General features: G+C 38.7%; 2 non-coding genes across 2 annotated transcripts; one reads left to right on the forward strand and one right to left on the reverse strand.

The window, feature by feature from the left end:
• Positions 1-914: 914 nt before the first annotated feature.
• Positions 915-1,022, reverse strand: LOC148576132 (small nucleolar RNA R71). Its single transcript, XR_015903504.1, has one exon. It is a non-coding gene; the product is annotated as a small nucleolar RNA R71 (small nucleolar RNA).
• An 18,006-nt stretch (positions 1,023-19,028) lies between these two features.
• LOC148576133 (small nucleolar RNA R71) lies at positions 19,029-19,136 on the forward strand. The gene has a single exon (XR_015902973.1). It is a non-coding gene; the product is annotated as a small nucleolar RNA R71 (small nucleolar RNA).
• Positions 19,137-22,043: the final 2,907 nt, after the last annotated feature.

Here is a 22,043-nt window from a genome sequence, read left to right on the forward strand (position 1 = left end):
TTTTCAAAACTACCTAACTAACTCTTTCCTCTAATTTTCGAAAATATTTCCCTCTTTTTCAAAAATTCTTTTTGATTAACTAACTATTTTAATTTTTGATTTTTTATTTTTGAAAATTACTAACCTTTTTCGAAAACTATTTTCAAAAATCACTAACTCTTTTTCAAAAATTATTTTCGAAATTTTCCCTCTCTTATCTTATTCTATTTATTTATTCATCTACTAACATCTCTCCCTCACCCACCAAAAATCCGAACTCTCTCTCTCTCTTTCTGAGTTCAGATTTTTCTCTTCTTCTTTTCTTCTACTAACAATAAGGAACCTCTTTACTGTGACATAGAGGATTCCTCTTCTTTTCTTGTTTTCTTCTCTTTCTTATGAGCAGGAATAAGGAAAAAGGCATTCTTGTTGAAGCTGATCCAGAACCTGAAAGGACTCTGAAGAGGAACCTAAGAGAAGCTAAATTACAACAATCCAGAGACAACCTTATTGAAAATTTCAAACAAGTAAAGGAGATGGCAGCCGAACCCAACAACAATAATGCAAGGAGAATGCTTGGTGACTTTACTGCACCTAATTCCAATTTACATGGAAGAAGCATCTTCATTCCCACCATTGGAGCAAACAATTTTGAGCTGAAACCTCAGCTAGTTTCTCTGATGCAGCAGAACTGCAAGTTTTATGGACTTCCATCTGAAGATCCTTTTCAGTTTTTAACTGAATTCTTGCAGAACTATGATACTGTTAAGACTAATGGAGTAAATCCTGAAGTCTACAGGCTCATGCTTTTCCCTTTTGTTGTAAGAGACAGAGCTAGAGTGTGGTTGGACTCTCAACCCAAAGACAGCCTGAACTCTTGGAATAAGCTGGTCATGGCTTTCTTAGCCAAGTTCTTTCCTCCTCAAAAGCTGAGCAAGCTTAGAGCTGATGTTCAAACCTTCAGACAGAAAGAAGGTGAATCCCTCTATGAAGCTTGGAAAAGATACAAGCAGCTGACCAAAAAGTGTCCTTCTGATATGCTTTCAGAATGGACCATCCTGGATATCTTCTATGATGGTTTATCTGAGCTATCAAAGATGTCATTGGATACTTCTGCAGGTGGATCCATTCACCTAAAGAAAATGCCTGCAGAAGCTCAAGAACTCATTGACATGGTTGCTAATAACCAGTTCATGTACACTTCTGAGAGGAATCCTGTGAATAATGGGACGCCTATGAAGAAGGGAGTTCTTGAAATTGATACTTTGAATGCCATATTGGCTCAGAATAAAATATTGACTCAGCAAGTCAATATGATTTCTCAGAGTCTGAATGGAATGCAAGCTGCATCCAACAGTACTCAAGAGGCTTCTCCTGAAGAAGAAGCTTATGATCTTGAGAACCCTGCAATAGCAGAGGTAAATTACATGGGTGAACCTTATAGAAACACCTATAATCCATCATGGAGAAATCATCCAAATTTCTCATGGAAAGATCAAAAGCCTCAACAAGGCTTTAATAATGGTAGAAGAAACGGGTTTAACAATAATAAACCTTTTCCATCATCCACTCAGCAACAGACAGAGAACTCTGAACAAAATACCTCTAATTTAGCAAACTTAGTCTCTGATCTATCCAAGGGCACTGTAAGTTTCATGAATGAAACAAGGTCTTCCATTAGAAATATGGAAGCACAAGTGGGCCAGCTGAGTAAAAGGATCACTGAAATCCCTCCTAGTACTCTCCCAATCAATACAGAAGAGAATCCAAAAGGAGAGTGCAAGGCCATTGACATAACCAAAATGGCCGAACCCAAAGAAGGAGAGGAGGACGTGAATCCCAAGGAGGAAGACCTCTTGGGACGTCCAGTGATCAATAAGGAGCTTCCCTCTGAGGAACCAAAGGACTCTGAAGCTCAACTAGAGACCATAGAGATTCCATTAAACCTCCTTATGCCCTTCATGAGCTCTGATGAGTATTCCTCTTCTGAAGAGAATGAGGATGTTACTGAAGAGCAAACTGCCAAGTTTCTTGGTGAAATCATGAAGCTGAATGCCAAATTATTTGGTATTGAAACTTGGAAAGATGAACCTCCCTTGTTCACCAATGAACTAAGTGATCTGGATCAACTGACATTGCCTCAGAAGAGACAGGATCTTGGAAAGTTCATAATACCTTGTACCATAGGCACCATGATCTTTAAGGCTCTGTGTGACCTTGGCTCAGGAATAAACCTCATGCCCCTCTCTGTAATAGAGAAACTGGGAATCTATGGGGTGCAAGCTGCTAAAATCTCATTAGAGATGGCAGACAATTCAAGAAAACAGGCATATGGACAAGTAGAGGACCTGTTAGTAAAGGTTGAAGGCCTTTACATCCCTGATGATTTCATAGTCCTGGATACTGGAATGGAAGAGGATGAATCCATCATCCTAGGAAGACCTTTCCTGGCCACAGCAAGAGCTGTGATTGATGTTGACAGAGGTGAACTAGTCCTTCAATGGAATGAGGACTCCCTTGTGTTTAAAACTCAAGGATCTCCCTCTGCAACCATGGAGAGGAAGCATGAAAAACTTCTCTCAAAGTAGAGTCAACCCAAGTCCCCACAGTCAAACTCTAAGTTTGGTGTTGGGAGGCCACAACCAAACTCTAAGTTTGGTGTTGAACTCCCATATCCAAACTCTAAGTTTGGTGTTGGAGAGTTTCAACAATGCTCTGAACATCTGTGAGGCTCCATGAGAGCCCACTGTCAAGCTATTGACATTAAAGAAGCGCTTGTTGGGAGGCAACCCAATGTTTATTTATCTAATTTTGTTTTTGTTTTTCATGTTTTATTAGGTTCATGATCATGTGGAGTCACAAAATAAATATAAAAATTGAAAATGGAATCAAAAACAGCAGAAGAAAAATCACACCCTGGAGAAAGCATCTGCCTGGCGTTCAACGCCAGAACAGAGCATGGTTCTGGCACTGAACGCCCAAAATGGGCAGCATCCTGGCACTGAACGCCCAGAACAAGCATGGTTCTGGTGTTCAACGCCAGAAATGGCTAGTAAATGGGCGTTGAACGCCCAGAATAGGCACCAACCTGGCGCTGAACGCCCAGAATTGTGTGCAAGGGCATTTTACATGCCTAATGTGGTGCAAGGTTGTAAATCCTTAAACATCTCAGGATCTATGGACCCCACAGGATCATCTTAGGATCTGTGGACCCCACAGGATCCCCACCTACCTCCACTCACTTCTTCTCACCTCTCTTTCACACAATCCCATAAACACCCTTCCCCAAAAACCCTTCACCAATCTCCTCAACCTCTCTTCCCCATCACCTCTTCACCACTCACATCCATCCACTCTTCCCCATAAACCTACCTCATAAACCCCACCTACCTTCAAAATTCAAAACCAATTACCCACCCAAACCCATCCTAAATAGCCGAACCTTAACCCCCCCTCCCTTCCCTATATAAAACCCTCCATTCTTCATCAAACTCACACAACACACCCCTCTACACCCTTCTTGGCCGAAACATTTCCTACTCTCTCTCTCCTCCATCTCTTTTTCTTCTTCATCTATTCTTTCTTTTATTGCTCGAGGGCGAGCAAAATTCTAAGTTTGGTGTGGTAAAAGCATAAGCTTTTTGATTTTCCATTACCATTGATGGCACCTAAGACCGGAGAATCCTCTAGAAAGGGGAAAGGGAAGACAAAAGCTTACACATCCGAGTCATGGGAGATGGAAAGGTTCATCTCCAAAGCCCATCAAGACCACTTCTATGATGTTGTGGCCAAGAAGAAGGTGATCCCTGAGGTCCCTTTCAAACTCAAAAGAAATGAGTATCCGGAAATCCGACATGAAATTCAAAGAAGAGGTTGGGAAGTTCTAACAAATCCCATCCAACAAGTCGGCATCCTAATGGTTCAAGAGTTCTATGCCAATGCATGGATCACCAAGAACCATGATCAAAGTAAGAACCCGGATCCAAAGAACTATGTTACAATGGTTCGGGGGAAATACTTAGATTTTAGTCTGGAAAATATGAGGTTGGCGTTCAACTTGCCAAACATGGAAGAGAACGCACGCCCCTACACAAGGAGAGTCAACTTTGATCAAAGGTTGGACCAAGTCCTTATGGACATATGTGTAGAAGGAGCTCAATGGAAGATTGACTCCAAAGGCAAGCCAGTTCAACTAAGAAGATTGGACCTCAAGCCTGTAGCTAGAGGATGGTTAGAGTTCATTCAATGCTCAATCATTCCCACTAGCAACCGGTCTGAAGTTACTATAGACCGGACCATCATGATCCATAGCATCATGATTGGAGAAGAGGTGGAAGTTCATGAGATTATACCTCAAGAACTCTACAAGGTGGCTGACAAGTCCTCCACTATGGCAAGGTTAGCCTTTCCTCACCTCATTTGCCACCTATGCAATTCGGCTGGGATTGACATAGAGGGAGATATCCTCATTAAAGAGGACAAGCCCATCACTAAAAAAAAGATAGAGCAAGCAAGAGAGCCCATTCATGGAGCTCAAGAGGCGTATGAAGCTCATCACCATGAGATCCCGGAGATGCCTCAAATGCACTTTCCTCCACAAAACTATTGGGAGCAAATCAACACCTCCCTAGGAGAATTGAGTTCTAATATGGGACAACTAAGGGTGGAACATCAAGAGCACTCCATCATGCTTCATGAAATAAGAGAAGATCAAAAAAGCAATGAGGGAGGAGCAACAAAGACAAGGAAGAGACATAGAAGAGCTCAAGGACATCATTGGTTCCTCAAGAAGGAAACGCCACCATCACTAAGGTGGATTCATTCCTTGCTCTTAATTCTTTTGTTTTTCGTTTTCTATGTTATGTGCTTATCTATGTTTGTGTCTTCATTACATGATCATTAGTAGTTAGTAACTTTGTCTTAAAAGTTATGAATGTCCTATGAATCCATCACCTCTCTTAAATGAAAAATGTTTTAATTCAAAAGAACAAGAAGTACATGAGTTTCGAATTTATCCTTGAACTTAGTTTAATTATATTGATGTGGTGACAATGCTTCTTGTTTTCTTAATGAATGCTTGAACAGTGCATATGTCTTTTGAAGTTGTTGTTTAAGAATGTTAAATATGTTGGCTCTTGAAAGAATGATGACTAGGAGACATGTTATTTGATAATCTGAAAAATCATAAAAATGATTCTTGAAGCAAGAAAAAGCAGCAAAGAACAAAGCTTGTAGAAAAAAAAATAGCAAAAAAAAAAATAGAAAGAAAAAGAAAAAGCAAGCAGAAAAAGCCAAAAGCTCTTAAAACCAAGAGGCAAGGGCAAATAAAAAGGATCCCAAGGCTTTGAGCATCAGTGGATAGGAGGGCCTACAAGAATAAAATTCTGGCATAAGCGGCTAAACCAAGCTGTCCCTAACCATGTGCTTGTGGCGTGAAGGTGTCAAGTGAAAACTTGAGACTGAGCGGTTAAAGTCAAGGTCCAAAGCAAAAAAAGAGAGTGTGCTTAAGAACCTTGGACACCTCTAATTGGGGACTTTAGCAAAGCTGAGTCACAATCTGAAAAGGTTCACCCAATTATGTGTCTGTGGCATTTATGTATCCGGTGGTAATACTGGAAAACAAAGTGCTTAGGGCCACGGCCAAGACTCATAAAATAGCTGTGTTCAAGAATCATCATACTGAACTAGAAGAATCAATAACACTATCTGAACTCTGAGTTCCTATAGATGCCAATCATTCTGAACTTCAATGGATAAAGTGAGATGCCAAAACTATTCAAGAGGCAAAAAGCTATAAGTCCCGCTCATTTAATTGGAGCTATGTTTCATTGATAGTTTGGAATTTATAGTATATTCTCTTCTTTTTATCCTCTTTTATTTTCATTTTCTTGGGGACAAGCAACAATTTAAGTTTGGTGTTGTGATGAGCGGATAATTTATACGCTTTTTGGCATTGTTTTTAGTATGTTTTTAGTTGAATCTGGTTACTTTTAGGGACGTTTTCATTAGTTTTTATGTTAAATTCACATTACTGGACTTTACTATGACTTTGTGTGTTTTTCTGTGATTTCAGGTATTTTCTGGCTGAAATTGAGGGACTTGAGCAAAAATCAGATTCAGAGGTTGAAGAAGGACTGCTGATGCTGTTGGATTCTGACCTCCCTGCACTCAAAATGGATTTTCTGGAGCTACAGAACTCAAAAATCGCGCGGTTCCAATTGCGTTAGAAAGTAGACATCCAGGGCTTTTCAGAAATATATAATAGTCCATACTTTTCGCAAGTTTAGATGACGCAAACTGGCGTTCAACGCCAGCTCTCTGCCCAATTCTGGCGTCCAGCGTCAGAAACAAGTTGCAAAGTGGAGTTCAACGCCCAAACTGGCACAAAAGCTGGCGTTCAACTCCAAGAATGACCTCTCCATATGTAGACTTCAAGCTCAGCCCAAACACACACCAAGTGGGCCCCGGAAGTGGATTTATGCATCAATTACTTACTTCTGTAAACCCTAGTAGCTAGTTTATTATAAATAGGACTTTTTACTATTGTATTAGACATCTTTGGACGCCTGGTTCTTAGATCAGAGGGGCTGGCCATTCGGCCATGCTTGGACCTTTCACTTATGTATTTTCAAACGGTAGAGTTTCTACACTCCATAGATTAAGGTGTGGAGTTCTGCTGTTCCTCAAAGATTAATGCAAAGTACTACTGTTTTCTATTCAATTCATCTTATTTCGCTTCTAAGATATTCATTCGCACTTCAACCTGAATGTGATGAACGTGACAATCATCATCATTCCCTATGAACGCGTGCCTGACAACCACTTCCGTTCTACATTAGATTGAATGAGTATCTCTTAGATCTCTTAATCAGAATCTTCGTGGTGTAAGCTAGAATGATGGCAGCATTCAAGAGAATCCGGAAAGTCTAAACCTTGTCTGTGGTATTCCGAGTAGGATTCAATGATTGAATGACTGTGACGAGCTTCAAACTCACGATTGTTGGGCGTAGTGACAGACGCAAAAGGATAGTAAATCCTATTCCAGCATGATCGAGAACCGACAGATGAATAGCCGTGCCATGACAGGGTGCATTGACCACTTTCACTGAGAGGATAGGATGTAACCATTGACAAGGGTGATGCCTCCAGACGATTAGCCGTGCTGTGACAGAGCATTTGGACCATTTTCCCGAGAGGATTGAAAGTAGCCATTGGCACCGGTGACATCCTTACAAAAAGCCAGCCATAGAAAGGAGTAAGACTAATTGGATGAAGACAGCAGAAAAGCAGAGGTTCAGAGGAACGAAAGCATCTCTATGCGCTTATCTGAAATTCTCACCAATGATTTACATAAGTATTTCTATCCTTATTATATTATCTATTTTCGAAAACTCCATAATTATTTTATATCCACCTGACTAAGATTTACAAGGTGACCGTAGCTTGCTTCATACCAACAATCTCCGTGGGATCGACCATTACTCACGTAAGGTTTATTACTTGGACGACGCAGTGCACTTGCTGGTTAGTTGTATCGAAGTTGTGACAAATTATGAATTGAGATTAGAGCACCAAGCCTTTGGAGCCATTACCAGAGATCACAATTTCGTGCACCAAGGACAAAAAGAAAACACGCAAAAATGGAAGGAACGCACAAAATAGAGTTTTGAAGAAAATGGCAGCGACGCGCACGCATGGATGACGCAGACGGGTGCCTAGCGCAAAACACGAGCGACTCGTACGCATGACAAGGAAAAACTCCAAATGACGCGCACGCGCGACCCACGCGCAAGCGTGACGGACGCCACGTGTAGAAAATTGCAGAAGTCGCCCCATCGATTTCTGGGCCCTTTTTCAGCCCAAATCCAAGCCTAAAAACACAGAATAGAAGCTAGAGAATAGGGGAATCAATGGAGAGAATGGAGAGAACATTCATCATTCACAATTTTAGGTTTTAGATGTAGTTTTAGAGAGAGAGGGGCTCTCTCCTCTCTCTTAGGTTTTAGAATTAGGATATCTCTTAGAGTATGGTTATTTCTTAATCCAGGTTCAATGTTCCTTTAATTTATGTTTCTCTCCTACTTTTATTTACTCTAATTCTTTTACTTGTTAATTACTTATGTTGCCAATTTGGCTTATGATCCTTCCCATGTTAGATTTGAATTTATGTTTAAATGCAATTTGAGGTATTAGAATTATGATACTCTTAGCTTTAATTGATGAAAAGGAATTTTTATTCGAGTAGATTTCCTTCCATTTTGGCTTTGGATAAGTAATTGGTGACACTTAAGTTGTCAAACTCAGCGGTTAATTGAAAATTGGGAATTACTGATTGATTTGGATCCCTCTAAAGCTAGTCTTTCCATAGGAGTTGACTAGGACTTGAGGAATCAAGTTAATTAGTCCACTTGACTTTTCTTTATTTAGTAAGGGTTAACTAAGTGGGAGAAATAAACAATTCTCATCACATCTGATAAGAATAACTAGGATGGGATTTCCAGTTCTCATACCTTGCCAAATGTTTTCTAATTATTAATTTATTTTTCTTGCCATTTAAATTACTTGTTCCTTATTTCAAAAACCCATAAATATACAATTCCATAACCAATAATAAATCATACTTCCTTGCAATTCCTTGAGAGACGACCCGAGGTTTGAATACTTCGGTTATAAATTTTATTGGGTTTTGTTACTTGTGACAACCAAACTTTTGTACGAAAGGATTCTCTGTTGGTTTAGAAGCTATACCTACAACGTGATTATTTTCATAAAATTCTTTACTAGCAAGAATCCCGTTCGTCAATAGTTCTAAACCAGAATTCAATACTATTAAAGTTTAGTAAAAAATATCACAAAACTCAAATCAATAACCGGGATTTTACGCCCAGATCATTTCCCTTGGACTCACAATATAGTGCATTAGAATTAGCTATGAGAAAATAGGAGTTTATTGCAATTATGAAAATTTAAATTTACTAGAACTTAAAGGAGCAAGTAAAGATTAAATGGCAAAGCAGTAAGACTAAGAGTAATTAAAGTAATTATCTAGAGGAAAAAGTAGTAAATTCAAGCTCTAAAAAGGCCTTTGCTGGGGTTGAGGGTTAAGGATCATTATCCTTATCAGTAACCACAATATGATAATTACAACGAGAAAATCCAACTCGTCAATCTCTACAAATTGAGAAAAGTCAATTAGGCTTAATTAACCCTATTTCACAAGTCCTGATTGATAAAATATTAGCATTAGTGGAAACAAGATTATTTAATATCTCTTAATTATCAATCAACTTGGACATTAGTAACTCAAGATTATCCAAGTTCCCAACCCAAATCAAGAATGAAAAATCTACTCCATAACTAAGTCAATCATTTTGTCAAATACCTAGAGTGCATAAATATAAAACTTCATAGATTGTAAGAATTAGTAAAAACTATTACTGCCCATTACAAGAATCTAATGATAACAACTCAATTAAGTAATAATAAAATATAAAACATCAAATTCATTAATAAAAAATATAAATTCAACAAGAATTTATAAACTAAATGACATAACAAGAAAATAATAAGAAAGTGCGAATGAGCTAAGTGATGAGCAGATAATTTATACGCTTTTTGGCATTGTTTTTAGTATGTTTTCAGTATGATTTAGTTAGTTTTTAGTATATTTTTATTAGTTTTTAATTAAAAATCACATTTCTGGACTTTACTATGAGTTTGTGTGTTTTTCTGTGATTTCAGGTATTTTCTGGCTGAAATTGAGGGACCTGAGCTAAAATTAGATTCAGAGGTTGAAGAAGGACTGCAGATGCTGTTGGATTCTGACCTCCCTGCACTCAAATGGGATTTTCTGGAGCTACAGAACTCCAAATGGCGCGCTTCCAATTGTGTTGGAAAGTAGACCTCTCCAAGAATGACCTCTCCACGTGTAAACTTCAATCTCAGCCCAAGCACACACCAAGTGGGCCCCAGAAGTGGATTTCTACATCATTTACTCAATTCTGTAAACCCTAGTAACTAGTTTAGTATAAATAGGACTTTTTACTATTGTATTTACATCTGATAATCTTAGAATTTTTAGTTCAACTTTGGATCATATTGATCACGTTTGGGGGCTGGCCATTCGGCCATGCCTGGACCTTCATTACTTATGTATTTTCAACGGTAGAGTTTCTGCACTCCATAGATTAAGGTGTGAAGCTCTGCTGTTCCTCATGATTTAATGCAAAGTACTACTATTTTTCTATTCAATTCAACTTATTCCGCTTCTAAGATATCCATTTGCTCCCAAGAACATGATGAATGTGATGATTATGTGACGCTCATCATCATTCTCACTTATGAACGCATGCCTGACAAACAAGCTAGAATGAATATCTCTTGGATATCTAATACAGAGGACCGAGTCCGAGTTATTAATGTCTTCGTGGTATAAGTTAGAACCCGTGGATGGCCATTCCTGAGATCCGGAAAGTCTAAACCTTGTCTGTGGTATTTCGAGTAGGATCTGGGAAGGGATGGCTGTGACAAACTTCAAACTCGCGAGTGCTGGGCATAGTGACAGACGCAAAAGGAGGGTGAACCCTATTCCAGTATAATCGAAAACCTCCAGATGATTAGCCGTGCCGTGACAGAGCATTTGGACCTTTTTCACAGAGAGGATGGGATGTAGCCATTGACAACGGTGATGCCCTTACAGAAAGCTTGCCATGGAAAGGAACAGGAATGATTGGATGAAGATAGCAGGAAAGCAGAGGTTCAGAGGAACGAGAGCATCTCTATACGCGTATCTGAAATTCTCACCAATGAATTACATAAGTATTTCTATCTTTATTTTCCATTTATTTATTATTATTATTCGAAAACTCCATAACCATTTGATATCTGCCTGACTGAGATTAACAAGATGACCATAGCTTGCTTCATACCAACAATCTCTGTGGGATCGACCCTTACTCACGTAAGGTTTTATTACTTGGACAACCCAGTGCACTTGCTGGTTAGTTGTGCGAAGTTGTGAAGTTATGTTTGGACCATGGTATTGTGGACCAGTTATTGGCGCCATTGCCAGGGAGAGAACGAACAACAAATTTTACAACCTCAGAGTAACAATTTTGCATACCAAGTTTTTGGCGCCGTTACCGAGGATTGTTCGAGTTTGGACAACTGACGGTTCATCGTGTTACTCAGATTGGGTAATTTTCTTCTTATTTTATTTTCAAAAAGTTTTCAAAAATTTTTCAAAAATATTTTCTTCTTTTTTCGTTTTTCCCAATTAAAATTTCAAAAAAAAAATAAATATTTCTTCAAAAATTTCTCATCTGTTTTCGAAAATTATTTCAGAATTTTTAAGAAAGAATTCTAGAGTTTCATGAAGCATATTGAAGCCTGGTTGGCTGTAAAACCATATCCAATTTATTTGGAATGGGGCTTCCACTTATCAGTATATGAAGTTGGATGAAGTACCAGCTGTTATATGCCTGATTTGTATCTTCTAAAGCTTGGCTGGCTAGTAAGCCATGCCTAACCCTTGTATTGGAGCTTTAGGCTAATATTAAAAGATTCCTGGAATTCTTATTAAAAATTTTGAATTTCTTATTTTCTTTTTCCTATATGTTTTTGGAAAAAAAATTTAAAAGAAAATACAAAAAAAAAATCATAAAATCATAAAATAAAAAATATTTTGTGTTTCTTGTTTGAGTCTTGAGTCAATTTTTAAGTTTGGTTGATGACATGTCACCATGTCATGTTTTTCTATGCTTATTCATACAAGAAATTGATGATTTGTGCTTGAATAATGAATGCTTTTGTACTTAAATGGTATATTTCCTTGATCTTTTGATTTTATAAATTTATTAGGAAATAAGAAGAAAAAGAAGCAAAAAGCACAAAATAAGCTAAAAAAGGAGAAAAAAAGAGCTTTGGGGCACACTTTGGAAGCTTAAGCCACGCATTTAAAAGCGTGGCCCAAGACCAAATTAAAGAAAAATTTGCAATCAGCATACAATGCTCCGCTCTTGCCAAGAGCAGAGCATTATCGTGATGCAAAAATAAGCTTGGAAGCAAAATTTTCGCTAAGTTAAAATCTGGGCGCTCACAGCATGACCATGCCTCCTTCGAAGGACTATAACTTGAGCTACAGATGTCTGATTGATGTGCTTCCAGTTGCGTTGAAAAGATGACATTTAAAGCTTTCCAACAATGTATGGAAATCTATATTTGGCACAAAGTTGAGGCACAAGTGAAAGGCATCTTTAAGGACAAAAAAAAAAAAGCAAAAATAGACCAAAGTGCAACCACCAAGATTCGAAGAGGGAGCATCACTCCAAGGCAAAGAGGTGCTTCTAGTAGCACTCACTTGGAGAGCACAGCGCTCTCTTGGAGAGCATTGTCATGCTTCACCAAGAGAAAACGAGGAATACAGCATGGGAAAAGTGGGGATGCTAGGATTCGAACTTGGAAACTGGTGCACGAAATTGTGATGTCCAGGCTCGAATAATCCCTGGCAACGTGAGCAACTTGGTACGCGTAATCGTGATTACACTTTAATTATGTAAAATTCATGGCTCTTTCTTTCCCTGGCAATGGCGCCAAGAACATGGTGCCAATACCATGGTTCACAACTTCGATACAACTAACCAGCAAGTGCACTGGGTCGTCCAAGTAATACCTTACGTGAGTAAGGGTCGAATCCCACGGAGATTATTGGTATGAAGCAAGCTATGGTCACCTTGCAAATCTCAGTTAGGCAGATATAAATGGATAATGGTGTTTTCGAATTTAATATAATAAAATAGGGATAGAAATACTTATGTAATTCATTGGTAGGAATTTCAGATAAGCGAATGGAGATGCTTTCGTTCCTCTGAACCTCTGCTTTCTTGCTATCTTCATCCAATCAGTCTTACTCCTTTCCATGGCTGGCTTTATGCAAGGGCATCACCATTGTCAGTGGCTACATCCCCTCCTCTCAGTGAATAATATGCTCACGCACCCTGTCACAGCACGGCTATTCATCTGTCGGTTCTCGATCATGCTGGAATAGGATTCACCCTCCTTTTCCGTCTGTCACTAACGCCCAACAATCGCGAGTTTGAAGCTCGTCACAGTCATTCAATCATTGAATCCTACTCGGAATACCACAGACAAGGTTTAGACTTTCCGGATTCTCTTGAATGCCGCCATCATTCTAGTTTACGCCACGAAGATTCCGGTTAAGAGATCTAAGAGATATTCATTCTAGCTTATTTCATGTAGAACGGAAGTGTTTGTCAGGCACGTGTTCATAGGGAAGAATGGTGATGAGCGTCACACATAATCATCACCTTCATCACGTTCTTGGGTGCGAATGGATATCTTAGAAGCGAAATAAGATGAATTGAATAGAAAACAGTAGTACTTTGCATTAATCTTTGAGGAACAGCAGAGCTCCACACCTTAATCTATGGAGTGTAGAAACTCTACCGTAGGAAAATACATAAGTGAAGGTCCAGGCATGGCCGAGATGGCCAGCCCCCAAAACGTGATCACAGGATCAAAATACAATCCAGGATGCCAAATACAATAGTAAAAGGTCCTATTTATAATAAACTAGCTACTAGGGTTTACATGAGTAAGTAATTGATGCATAAATCCACTTCCGGGGCCCACTTGGTGTGTGTTTGGGCTGAGCCTGAGTGTTGCACGTGTATAAGTCCTTTTTGGAGTTGAACGCCAGTTTTTGTGCCAGTTTGGGCGTTCAACTCTGGTTTTGGCTCCTTTTCTGGCGTTGGACGCCAGATTTGGGTAGAAAGTTGGCGTTGAACGCCAGTTTATGTCATCTATTCTTGGCCAAAGTATGGACTATTATATATTTTTGGAAAGCCCTGGAAGTCTACTTTCCAACGCAATTGGAAATGCGCCATTTCGAGTTCTATAGCTCCAAAAAATCCACTTTGAGTGCAGGGAGGTCAGAATTCAATAGCATCATCAGTCCTTCTTCAACCTCTGAATCTGATTTCTGCTCAAGTCCCTCAATTTCAGCCAGAAAATACCTGAAATCACAGAAAAACACACAAACTCATAGTAAAGTCCAGAAATGTGACTTTAACATAAAAACTAATGAAAATATCCCTAAAAGTAACTAGATCCTACTAAAAACATACTAAAAACAATGCCAAAAAGCGTATAAATTATCCGCTCATCACAACACCAAACTTAAATTGTTGCTTGTCCCCAAGCAACTGAAAATCAAATAGGATAAAAAGAAGAGAATATACTATAAATTCCAAACTATCAATGAAACATAGCTTCAATCAAATGAGCGGGACTTATAGCTTTTTGCCTCTTGAATAGTTTTGGAATCTCACTTTATCCATTGAGGTTCAGAATGATTGGCATCTATAGGAACTTCAGATTTCGAATAGTGTTATTGACTCTCCTAGTTCAGTATGATGATTCTTGAACACAGCTTCTTTATGAGTCTTGGCCGTGGCCCTAAGCACTTTGTTTTCCAGTATTACCTACCGGATACATAAATGCCACAGACACATAATTGGGTGAACCTTTTCAGATTGTGACTCAGCTTTGCTAAAGTCCCCAATTAGAGGTGTCCAGGGTTCTTAAGCACACTCTTCTTTTGCTTTGGACCTTGACTTTAACCGCTCAGTCTCAAGTTTTCACTTGACACCTACACGCCACAAGCACATGGTTAGGGACAGCTTGGTTTAGCCGCTTAGACCAGGATTTTATTCCTTTAGACCCTCCTATCCACTGATGCTCAAAGCCTTGGGATCCTTTTTATTTGCCCTTGCCTTTTGGTTTTAAGGGTTATTGGCTTTTTCTACTTGTTTTTTTCTTTTTCTTTCTATTATTTTTTTTCTATTTTTTTCGCCCCTTTTTTTTCTGCAAGCTTTGTTCTTTGCTGCTTTTTCTTGCTTCAAGAATCATTTTTATGATTTTTCAGATTATCAAATAACATGTCTCCTAGTCATCATTCTTTCAAGAGCCAACATATTTAACATTTCTTAAACAACAACTTCAAAAGACATATTCACTGTTCAAGCATACATTCAGAAAACAAGAAGCATTGTCACCACATCAGTATAATTAAGCTAAGTTCAAGGATAAATTCGAAACTCATGTACTTCTTGTTCTTTTGAATTAAAACATTTTTCTTTTAAGAGAGGTGATGGATTCATAGGACATTCATATCTTTAAGACAAAGTTACTAACTACTAATGATCATGTAATGAAGACACAAACATAGATAAGCACTTAACATAGAAAACGAAAAACAGAGAAAGTAAGAACAAGGAATGAATCCACCTTAGTGATGGTAGCGTTTCCTTCTTGAGGAACCAATGATGTCCTTAAGCTCTTCTATGTCTCTTCCTTGTCTTTGTTGCTCCTCCCTCATTGCTTTTTGATCTTCTCTTATTTCATGAAGCATGATGGAGTGCTCTTGATGTTCCACCCTTAGTTGTCCCATATTGGAACTCAATTCTCCTAGGGAGGTGTTGATTTGCTCCCAATAATTTTGTGGAGGAAAGTGCATTTGAGGCATTTCCGGGATCTCATGGTGATGAGCTTCATACGCCTCTTGAGCTCCATGAGTGGGCTCTCTTGCTTGCTCCATCTTTTTCTTAGTGATGGGCTTGTCCTCTTTGATGAGGATATCTCCCTCTATGTCAATCCCAGCAGAATTGCATAGGTGGCAAATGAGGTGAGGAAAGGCTAACCTTGCCATGGTGGATGACTTGTCAGCCACCTTGTAGAGTTCTTGAGGTATAATCTCATGAACTTCCACCTCTTCTCCAATCATGATGCTATGGATCATGATGGCCCGGTCTATAGTAACTTCAGACCGGTTGCTAGTGGGAATGATTGAGCATTGAATGAACTCCAACCATCCTCTAGCTCTAGGCTTGAGGTTCAATCTTCTTAGTTGAACCGGCTTGCCTTTGGAGTCAATCTTCCATTGAGCTCCTTCTACACATATGTCCATAAGGACTTGGTCCAACCTTTGATCAAAGTTGACTCTCCTTGTGTAGGGGCGTGCGTTCTCTTCCATGTTTGGCAAGTTGAACGCCAACCTTACATTCTCCGGACTAAAATCTAAGTATTTCCCCCGAACCATTGTAATATAGTTCTTTGGATCCGGGTTCTTACTTTGATCATGGTTCTTGGTGATCCATGCATTGGCATAGAACTCTTGAACCATTAGGATGCCGACTTGTTGGATGGGATTTGTTAGAATTTCCCAACCTCTTCTTTGAATTTCATGTCGGATCTCCGGATACTCATTTCTTTTGAGTTTGAAAGGGACCTCGGGGATCACCTTCTTCTTGGCCACAACATCATAGAAGTGGTCTTGATGGGCTTTGGAGATGAACCTTTCCATCTCCCATGACTCGGATGTGGAAGCTTTTGTCTTCCCTTTCCCCTTTCTAGAGGATTCTCCGGTCTTAGGTGCCATCAATGGTAATGGAAAAACAAAAAGCTTATGCTTTTACCACACCAAACTTAGAATATTGCTCGCCCTCGAGCAATAAACAAAAGAATAGAAGAAGAAGAAGAAGAAATATGGAGAGGGAGAGGGAGATGTGGTTTCGGCCAAGAAGGGTGTAGAGGGGTGTGTTGTGTGAATTTGATGAAGATTGGAGGGCTTTATATAGGGAAGGGAGGGGGGAAAGGTTTCGGCCATATGGGTGGGTTTGGGTGGGAAATTGGTTTTGAATTTTGAAGGTAGGTGGAGTTTATGAGGTAGATTTATGGGGAAGAGTGGATGGATGTGAGTGGTGAAGAGGTGATGGGGAAGAGAGTTTGAGGTGATTGGTGAAGGGTTGTGTGAAAGAGAGTGGTGAGAAGAAGTGAGTGGAGGTAGGTGGGGATCCTGTGGGGTCCACAGATCCTGAGTGGATCCTGTGGGGTCAACAGATCCTGAGGTGTTCAAGGATTTACATCCCTGCACCCATTAGGCATGTAAAAATGCCTTTGCACACAACTCTGGGCATTCAGCGCCAGGTTGGTGGCCATTTTGGGCGTTCAACGCCCATTTGTGTGCCATTTCTGGCGTTGAACGCCAGAACCATGCCTGTTCTGGCGTTCAGCGCCCAGAAGCTGCCCATTTTGGGCATTCAGCGCCAGCACCATGCTCTGTTCTGGCGCTGAACGCCAGACAAATGCTCTTCCACGGTGTGATTTTTCTTCTGCTGTTTTTGATTCCGTTTTCAATTTTTATATTTATTTTGTGACTCCACATGATCATGAACCTACAAAGACATATAACTAAGAAAAATATAGTTAGATAAATAAAAATTGGGTTGCCTCCCAACAAGCGCTTCTTTAATGTCAATAGCTTGACAGTGGGCTCTCATGGAGCCTCACAGATGTGCAGAGCTTTGTTGAGACTCTCCAACACCAAACTTAGAGTTTGGATATCGGAGTTCAACACCAAACTTAGAGTTTGGTTGTGGCCTCCCAACACCAAACTTAGAGTTTGACTGTGGGGGCTCTGGTTGACTCTGCTTTGAGAGAAGCTTTTTCTGCTTCCTCTCCATGGTTGCAGAGGGAGATCCTTGAGTTTTAAACACAAGGGAGTCCCCATTCCATTGAAGGACTATTTCACCTCTGTCAACATCAATCATAGCTCTTGTTGTGGCCAGGAAAGGTCTTCCTAGGATGATGGATTCATCCTCTTCCTTTCTAGTATCCAGGACTATAAAATCAGCAGGGATGTAAAGGCCTTCAACCTTTACTAATACGTCCTCTACTTGTCCATAAGCCTGTTTTCTAGAGCTGTCTGCCATCTCTAATGAGATTTTAGCAGCTTGCACCCCATAGATTCCCAGTTTCTCTATTACAGAGAGGGGCATGAGGTTTATTCCTGAACCAAGGTCACACAGAGCCTTAAAGATCATGGTGCCTATGGTACAGGGTATTATGAACTTTCCAGGATCCTGTCTCTTCTGAGGCAATGTCAGTTGATCCAGATCACTTAGTTCATTGATGAACAAGGGAGGTTCAACTTCCCAAGTATCAATGCCAAATAATTTGGCATTCAGCTTCATGATTGCACCAAGAAACTTGGCATTTTTCTCTTCAGTAACATCCTCATTCTCTTCAGAAGAGGAATACTCATCAGAGCTCATGAAGGGTATAAGGAGGTTCAATGGAATCTCTATGGTCTCTAGATGAGCCTCAGAGTCCTTTGGTTCCTCAGAGGGAAGCTCCTTATTGACCACTGGACGTCCCAGGAGGTCTTCCTCCTTGGGATTCACGTCCTCTCCTCTCCTCACAGGTTCGGCCATGGTGCTTATGTCAATGGCCTTGCACTCTCCTTTTGGATTCTCTTCTGTATTGCTTGGGAGAGTACTTGGAGGGATTTCAGTGATCCTTTTACTCAGCTGGCCCACTTGTGCTTCCAAATTTCTAATGGAAGATCTTGTTTCATTCATGTAGCTCACAGTGGCCTTGGATAGATCAGAGACTAGATTTGCTAAATTAGAAGCATTTTGTTCAGAGTTCTCTGTCTGTTGCTAAGTGGATGATGGAAAAGGTTTATTATTGTTAAACCTGTTTCTTCCACCATTATTAAAGCCTTGTTGAGGCTTTTGATCCTTCCATGAGAAATTCGGATGATTTCTCCATGATGAGTTATAGGTGTTTCCATAAGGTTCACCTAAGTAATTCACCTCTGCTATTGCAGGGTTCTCAGGATCATAAGCTTCTTCTTCATAAGAAGCCTCTTGAGTACTGTTGGATGCAGCTTGCATTCCATGCAGACTCTGAGAGATCATATTGACTTGCTGAGTCAATATTTTATTCTGAGCCAATATGGCATTCAGAGTATCAACTTCAAGAACTCCCTTCTTCATAGGCGTCCCATTACTCACAGGATTCCTTTCAGAAGTGTACATGAACTGGTTATTAGCAACCATGTCAATGAGTTCTTGAGCTTCTGCAGGCGTTTTCTTTAGGTGAATGGATCCACCTGCAGAAGTGTCCAGTGACATCTTTGATAGCTCAGATAAACCATCATAGAATATATCCAGGATGGTCCATTCTGAAAGCATGTCAGAAGGACACTTTTTGGTCAACTATTTGTATCTTTCCCAAGCTTCATAGAGGGATTCACCTTCTTTCTGTCTGAAGGTTTGAACATCAGCTCTAAGCTTGCTCAACTTTTGAGGAGGAAAGTACTTGGCTAAGAAAGCCGTGACCAGCTTATCCCAAGAGTTCAGGCTATCTTTAGGTTGAGAGTCCAACCATATTTTAGCTCTATCTCTTACAGCAAAAGGGAAAAGCATGAGCCTGTAGACTTCAGGATCTACTCCATTAGTCTTAACAGTATCACATATCTGTAAGAATTCAGTTAAGAACTGAAAAGGATCTTCAGATGGAAGTCCATAAAACTTGCAGTTCTGCTGCATCAGAGAAACTAATTGAGGTTTCAGCTCAAAGTTGTTTGCTCCAATGGCAGGAATGGAGATGCTTCTTCCATGTAAATTGAAATTAGGTGCAGTGAAGTCATCAAGCATCTTCCTTATATTATTATTATTTTCGGCTGCCATCTCCTTTTCCTGTTCGAAAATTTCTGAAAGGTTATCTCTGGATTGTTGTATTTTAGCTTCTCTTAATTTTTTCTTCAGAGTCCTTTCAGGTTCTGGATCTGCTTCCACAAGAATGTTCTTATCCTTGCTCCTGCTCATATGACAAAGAAGGAGGCACAGAAAAATAATAATAATAATAATAGAGATCCTTTATACCACAGTATAGGGATCCCTGAGTGAGTAGAAGAAGAGGGAGAGACAAAGAATGTAATATAATGGAAGAAACACAACTGTGAGGAGGCTAGATATGTGAGATGAGATGTTAGGATATGAATGAATAAATAGAATGAGATGGAAGAGGGAGAATTTTCGAAAATATTTTTTTGAAAAATAGTTAGTGATTTTCGAAATTGGTTTTTGAAAAATGTTAGTAATTTTCGAAAATTTTTAAAATCAAAAATAAAAAATAAGAATAATTAGTTAATTAAAAAGAAATTTTTGAAAAAGAGGGAAGATATTTTCGAAAATTAGAGAGAGAGAGTTAGTTAGGTAGTTTTGAAAAAGTTAAGAAACAAACAAAAAGTTAGTTAGTTAGTTGAAACAAATTTTGAAAAGATAAGAAGTTAGGAAGTTAGAAAAGATATTTTAAAAAAATATTTTTGAAAAAGATAAGATAAGAAGATATTTTAGAAACTAATTTTGAAAAAAGATTTGATTTTTAAAATCTCAATTAATGACTTGATTCATAAGAAATCACAAGATATGATTCTAGAACTTAAAGTTTGAATCTTTCTTAACAAGCAAGTAACAAACTTCAAATTTTTGAATCAGAACATTAATTGATTATGTTATTTTCGAAAATTTGATATAAAAATAAAAAAAAAGATTTTTGAAAAATATTTTTGGAATTTTCGAAAATAACTAAGAATTTCGAAAAAGATTTGATTTTTGAAAAAGATTTTGAAAAAGATAAGATTTTCAAATTGAAAATTTGATTTGACTCATAAGAAACAACTTGATTTTAAAAATTTTTGAAAAAGTCAACTCAAATTTTCGAATTTGATGAGAGAAAAAGGGAAAGATATTTTTTTGATTTTTGAAATTTTTATGAAAAACATGAAAATTATGCAATGCATGAAATTTTTAGATCAAAACAATGAATGCATGCAAGAATGCTATGAATGTCAAGATGAACACCAAGAACACTATGAATGTCAAGATGAACATCATAGACATAATTTTGAAAAATTTTTAATGCAAAGAAATCATGCAAGACACCAAACTTAGAATTCTTTAATGCTTAGACACTAAGAATTCAAGAATGCATATGAAAAACAAGAAAAGACACAAAACAAAAAATCATCAAGATCAAACAAGAAGACTTACCAAGAACAACTTGAAGATCATGAAGAACACCATGAATGCATGAGAATTTTCGAAAAATGCAAGGTGCACATGCAATTGACACCAAACTTATAACATGACTCAAGACTCAAACAAGAAATAGAAAAATATTTTTGATTTTTATGATTTTCTAATTTTTTTGGGTTTTTTCGAAAATTATATGAAAAAGAAAAAATAAGGATTCCAAAATTTTTAACATGAATTCCAGGAATCTTGCATTCTTAGTCTAAAGCTTCAGTCCAGGAATTAGACATGGCTCATGAGCCAGCCAAGCTTTCAATGAAAGCTCCGGTCCAAAACACTAGACATGGCCAATGGCTAGCCGAGCTTCAGCTTGTAATTCAGACATGACACGCCTGACATACTCATTCCCAAAGGAATTAGACATGGCTTTACAGCCAGCCAGGCTTCAACATGCTTCATGAAACACTAGAATTCATTCTTAAAAATTCTGAATAAATTTATTTTTGAAAACATTTTTATTTATTTTTTTTTTCGAAAACAGATGAGAAAATTTTTGAAATATTTTTGAAAAATTTTTGAAAAGAAAACGAAAAGAAAGTTACCCAATCTGAGCAACAAGATGAACCGTCAGTTGTCCAAACTCAAACAATCCCCGGCAACGGCACCAAAAACTTGGTGCACGAAATTGTGATGTCCAGGCTCGAATAATCCCTGGCAACGTGAGCAACTTGGTACGCATAATCGTGATTACACTTTAATTATGTAAAATTCATGGCTCTTTCTTTCCCTGGCAATGGCGCCAAGAACATGGTGCCAATACCATGGTTCACAACTTCGATACAACTAACCAGCAAGTGCACTAGGTCGTCCAAGTAATACCTTACGTGAGTAAGGGTCGAATCCCACGGAGATTGTTGGTATGAAGCAAGCTATGGTCACCTTGCAAATCTCAGTTAGGCAGATATAAATGGATAATGGTGTTTTCGAATTTAATATAATAAAATAGGGATAGAAATACTTATGTAATTCATTGGTAGGAATTTCAGATAAGCGAATGGAGATGCTTTCGTTCCTCTGAACCTCTGCTTTCCTGCTATCTTCATCCAATCAGTCTTACTCCTTTCCATGGCTGGCTTTATGCAAGGGCATCACCATTGTCAGTGG

The sequence above is a fragment of the Arachis ipaensis genome, chromosome B1 (genome assembly GCF_059453495.1).
Source record: "Arachis ipaensis isolate K30076 ecotype BB chromosome B1, ASM5945349v1, whole genome shotgun sequence".
NCBI lineage: Eukaryota > Viridiplantae > Streptophyta > Magnoliopsida > Fabales > Fabaceae > Arachis > Arachis ipaensis.